Here is a 6,000-nt window from a genome sequence, read left to right as displayed (position 1 = left end):
AGGTTGATTGTACTACTGGATTTATCTGTTATGGGATAAACGAAAAGCAGCGCAAATTTGTTGAAACCCCGGTTCGTGGAAAAGGCAGGAAACGAAGAGGGTAGGGTTATGTAGGAAAAAACTCAATTGAGACACATCGTCAGCTAGTCTCTATATATTGCCCCATGTTCTATATCCAACATTTTTCTATCGTTGGCGTGTCAACCAGGTTTAGTTTGGTTTGCCCGTTAAAATAATTCAAGTATTATAATTCTCCTCTCTCAATCAGTACGGCTTGATCTCGTCCGATGTGTTTCAATCATTAAGCGGTGCGATCTGAAAAACTGGATACCAATCATGCAGGAAAAAATGCCATTAAGAAACGTCTGATTGTCCTTAATGTTAATATATCACGCAAGTCCAAAGCATATTCACATAGGTTCGTAGGATATCCCATTGTACGGCCTGAAGCAGCCGAAATTCGGAATAGTCAACCATGAGGCATCATGATACTCAAATATAAGCAGGTGCTGACGAGTGACGACCGGGAAATTTGCAAGGAGCTAGAGGGATCAGTCGGACGCGTCAACAAACAAAGAGATGGAGAAGCCAGGCCGTCATAGATAACTACCATGTTCAGTCAGCTAGGTAGAACGTGAAAAAGGTGCCAGGAATATCCATCGGGAGGGCCCACCGGCCAGAGAGAATGGGGCTGGTCCTCGCGTCACGCCCACTCTTCTTCCCATCGATCATGTCCCTGTCTCTCGGACGTGTTCCAACTTCCAAGCCTGCTTAGCTGCCAGTTGCCCTCCTGAAAGATAGGAAAAACAGCTAACCTCGACTTCCATCTCCCTTCTCTCCAAACTCCGATCAAGGGGCCATAGGTAGCACAAAGGAAGGAAGGGTATGGAGGAAGCAGAAGGCGGCGTTGGTCGCGGTGGCAGCGGCGAGGACGACGCCGAAGAGAGAGCGGATGTGTACTGCGCGGTGGGGAAGGACGCCGGTAGGGAGTGGAGGGCGAACCTGCGATGGGTGCTGGCAGACTTCCCCCGGAGCCAGAGCCACCGCCGGCTGGTGCTCGTGCTCGCCCACGTCCACCGCCCGCCGCAGCGCATCAACATGAGTATGTTTACTTACTTCATCTCTATCTGCCCCCGGCCTGCATATATTAGCTACCTTGATTATCTTTCGTAATCCGTCCAGTTAGCTACCAAGTGTGATGCCTAAGTCCATCCCATGTCATGGCGAAATCATCTTTACTCATGTAACTCCGAAAACACATTCGTTTGAAGTTACGAAATTCAGGTGGGGACTCTCTCCCCCGGTGAAAATTTCCAAAAAAAATCCCTTATTTGATACTGTACTTACTTCATGTAATTCTCAGTCAAATGTGAAAAAAATTAGCTTAATTTTAAGTTAACTAGGAATTAGCTTAAGTATGAGTCGATCTTTAGACCATTAGATTGCTTCCTTTATTCGTGCTAGCATAAGTTGTGAGCCATTAGATTGTTTCGCGATTTATGCTAATCAGAGCTATAAAATGAGTTGCAAGTGAGAAAATACCCTAGGCTATTAGATTGATTCTTGCATAATTCGTGTTAATCATGTGTTGCCAACGATTTAATGATGTCACCTAAATGAAAATGATGTTAAATTCTTAGTCTGAGAATGAGTGACTTCCCAATAATTTCATAGTTCCTTGCACAAAATACTCACTTTAGGTGTCTTTTATACAAACCACCAACTATACGTCTAAGCCGTTGTTGTAGGGAGGTCCATATTTAGAATTAATCTATTTAATAGCAAATCTGATGGTCAAGAACCACGTGTTAGTGATTATGTGACGTTCACGTGTCATCAAGTAGCCTCTTTCAAACATTTCCAAAATACAAAAAACCCGCAATAATTGAGATCCTAAAAAATTCCTACCGCATTCTTTTGAATCAAATACGCCCTCTTTTTTGTCCCTGCATGGGCAAGGGAGTGGTTGTAAACTAGTAACCATGGTTACCAGGTATTTGCAAACAAAATTTGAATTCAAATTCTAAGAATATTTAAATATTCTTAGTTAGCGATGGTTACCGGCGGGTAACCGGTTTATAACCATATATGGGACACACCCAAATTTCAAACACGGCCGAAGTTTTTTGGGTGAGAAGCCCATTTATGAGAGGGGGCAGGCAAATCCGTTAACCGGTCGATAATCGCGGTATATCAACCGACAACCAATTCCAGGCTCCTCATGTGTCTGACATTTATGGTTGCAAGCAACGTACAAGCTGACTCAAGTTGTGTCGCAGTGGGGGCATGGGTCCCGGTGAGCCAAGTTGCGGAGCACGAGGTGACCGCGTACAGGAAGATGGAGGAGGACAAGGCTAGCAAGGCCCTCGACGATCTCGTCCGCATGTGGAAAACTCAAGGGGTTTGTTCACATCAACTCCCTTCCTCCTTTATCTATGTCGGCATCGTCGCACACACACATGATAATCGTCGTTTTTATTCCCACAATGTAGAAATTTAGCTGCAGTAGTCAATGTCATCAACAATTCGGTAGCAGGGATGCTGAATTGGACTCTTATTTTGATTCTTGATTAGGTTCACGCGCGCAAGCTGGTGGTCGCGGTAGATGACACGACGAAAGGCCTGGTACAGCTCGTCGATGACCATGAAGTCGCTGAGCTTGTCATGGGTGCCGCTTCCGACCGGGCCTACACAAGGTAGCCACCTACCTGTCTATTCACTTCCCTACGTGTAATTTCGGACCATCGGTGTTGGTGTGGGCAGTGTGTGAATTCAGAATGTCACAGTCAGATTTGTTCCTGGATTGATAGATGCGGTGTGAATTTCTGATGTAATGTATGCGATGGTTGTTTGTCGCTAGGAAGATTCGGGCCCCTAAGTCTAAGAAAGCATTGGCGTTGCAACAGAAGGCAAATCCTAACTGCAGGATCTGGTTCATCTGCAAAGGAAACCTCATCTGCACCAGGTATGTTTGTGTACATGGCTTTCCACGTCGGGATCGAGTAACAGCATAACTCTAGCAAAAAATGTTTTTTTATGGCAGATAATTAGAATATGAAGTGTGGGACATCTTTAATGTTTTTCGCTCTATTTAAGATGATGATGTTAATTCTCCACAGGGAGGTCACCGAGAAGCAAAGCAGGGCAGCGACATCCACGGCTAGCACGAGCCCAAGATCAAGTGCTTCCGGCGAGCCAATATATACTATGCACGACGCGGCCAGAGCTTCTGTGCGTCAAACTCCGAGCATGCATGGCATCGACAATGCCACCGACCACAACGTCGAGGACATCGCTCACCAAGCAGCTGTTGAAACTGCAGAGGCCGAAGGGTGCTTACCCACCGGCTTGCACCCAACACAGGAGGGTGGAGAGGAACTGTCGACGCATTCGAGCTACAGTCCGGTACGTGTGCAGGCAACATTCCGTAAAGCACCATTTCAAAGTTCTGGAAACTTGAAATAATCCACACATGTACATATTACCTTCGATACATATTTGATACATACTCATATAAACTTTCAAGGCAAAGTACGACTATATGTTGTCTACACACACAAAAAAACTTAAAACTTGCACAGTAAGTCTGAAGATAATATGTGTAAGAACAAATACTTATTTTCTTTGAAACTTTAAAGTACAAGTTTTTGATTTTTGAAGAATCGGATCCACCTAGATCTGGGTCTCACTAGCTATTTCCGCGAAATCTATTTGCTTCAAACTCGATCTCCATACTCACAACTCGCAAGTATGACATTATTCTGATTTTTCTGATGGATGTGTACAGGCGAGGGACGCGGAGAGCACGCCGAAGGGCGAGGCGAGGTGCCATAGGAAGGCGGAAGAGCGGCTAAGGATGGAGCAGGACAGGCGGGAGCTCGATGCCATATTCAATAAGATACGGAAGGTGGACCGCCGCAGCGCCAAGCTCGAGCTCCATGTCGCCGGCTCCGAGCGCGCTATGGGCAAGCTCAATGTCAGGAGGCCCGTGTCGTGTTCCTTGCTCGACGTGCTCAGGTTGGGGCGCCGGCGTGAAGAACCTGTGGCTGTGGAAGAATCCATTGCTGCGGTGGGCGGTGGAGATCCAGGTGGGAGTTTCCTGCGTCTCGGTTTGTTGGAGGTGGAGAAGGCCACCGGGTCCTTCAACGAGTCTGCCAGAATCAGCGGCGGCATGTACAGAGGGACCCTGCATCGCATGAGGGTCGTTGTGAAGGTCATCTCCCCCGACATCGCCGTCAACGAGTTACGGTTCGCACGTGCGGCGGACGCTATGGCCAGGGCAAGGCACCCCGGCCTTGTCAAGCTCATCGGTGCGTGCCCGGAGGCGCGCATCGTGGTGCACGAGCTCGTGCTGGGCGGTAGCTTGGAAGACCGCCTAAACGGCAAGGCACCGCCGCTGCCGTGGCACGTGCGGTGCGCCATTGCGTACCAGACCTGCTCTGCGCTGTCCTACCTCCACTCGACGGCCACGGTGCACGGCGACGTCCGACCATCGAACATCCTGTTCGAGGACGAGCGGTGCTCCTCGATGAAGCTCGCCGTCCTCGGCATGAGTAGGCTCGCGGCGCCGAAGCTCGGCGGCACGGTAGCGCTGGCGTACGTGGACCCGCGGTACCTACCGTCGGGGGAGCTTACCCCGCAGTGCGACGTGCACGCGCTAGGGGTGCTCCTGCTCCGGCTAGTCACCGGCAAGCTGGCGTCCGCGGCAAAGAAGGCGGCGCGAGAGGCCGCAACCGGCGGGGGCAGGGCCTGGCACGAGGTGGTGGACGCGAGCGCGGGAGGGTGGCCGATGGAGCGCGCCACGGAGGTGGCGATCCTCGGGCTGAAATGCTGCCACGTGAGCGACGGCCGAGCGCCGCCTCGCCCGGCTGCCGAGCTGCTGGAGGAGGCGCGGGGCGTGCTGGAGGCTCCGACGAGCGCCGTGCCAGGGCGGACGTGATCGTCCTTGTCTTCCTACTTCCGCGGCGGACGTCATGGTAGATTGTAGAGAGCGGTTGATACGTCTCCAACGTATCGATAATTTCTTGTGTTCCATGCCACATTATTGATGTTATCTACATGTTTTATGCACACTTTATATCATATTCGTGCATTTTCTGGAACTAACCTATTAACAAGATGCCGAAGTGCCAGTTCGTTGTTCTCGCTGTTTTTGGTTTCAGAAATCCTAGTAAAGAAATATTCTCGGAATTGGACGAAATAAAAGCCCGGAGGCCTATTTTCTCACGAAGCTTCCGGAAGACCGAAGACGAGACGAAGAGGGGCCACGGGGTGGCCAAACCCTAGGGCGGCGCGGCCCCCCCTTGGCCGCGCGGCCCTGTGGTGTGGGCCCCCCGTGCCGCCTCTTGACTTGCCCTTCCGCCTACAAATAGCCTCCGTGACGAAACCCCCGAGCACCGAGAGCCACGATACGGAAAACATTGCCGAGACGCCGTCGCCGCCGATCCCATCTCGGGGGATCCTGGAGATCCCCTCCGGCACCCTGCCGGAGAGGGGAATCATCTCCCGGAGGACTCTACGCCGCCATGGTCGCCTCCGGTGTGATGTGTGAGTAGTCTACCCCTGGACTATGGGTCCATAGCAGTAGCTAGATGGTTGTCTTCTCCCCATTGTGCTATCATTGTCGGATCTTGTGAGCTGCCTATCATGATCAAGATCATCTATATGTAATTCTATATGTTGCGTTTGTTGGGATCCGATGAATAGAGAATACTTGTTATGTTGATTATCAAAGTTATACATGTGTTGTTTATGATCTTGCATGCTCTCCGTTATTAGTAGATGCTCTGCCAAGTAGATGCTTTTAACTCCAAGAGGGAGTACTTATGCTCGATAGTGGGTTCATGCCTGCATTGACACTAGGACAAGTGACGAAAAGTTCTAAGGTTGTGTTGTGCTGTTGCCACTAGGGATAAAACATTGATGCTATGTCTAAGGATGTAGTTGTTGATTACATTACGCACCATACTTAATGCAATTGTCCGTTGCTTTGCAACTTAA

General features: G+C 49.9%; 1 pseudogene; it reads left to right on the top strand.

Moving 5' to 3' along the window:
* Window positions 1-867: 867 nt before the first annotated feature.
* Window positions 868-4,987, top strand: LOC124690981 (annotated as a pseudogene).
* The last annotated feature ends 1,013 nt before the right edge of the window (window positions 4,988-6,000 follow it).

The sequence above is a fragment of the Lolium rigidum genome, chromosome 2 (genome assembly GCF_022539505.1).
Source record: "Lolium rigidum isolate FL_2022 chromosome 2, APGP_CSIRO_Lrig_0.1, whole genome shotgun sequence".
In the NCBI taxonomy this organism is placed as follows: Eukaryota; Viridiplantae; Streptophyta; class Magnoliopsida; order Poales; family Poaceae; genus Lolium; species Lolium rigidum.
Note: the sequence above shows the minus strand (reverse complement) of the source record. Positions and strands in the feature narration are given on the sequence as shown.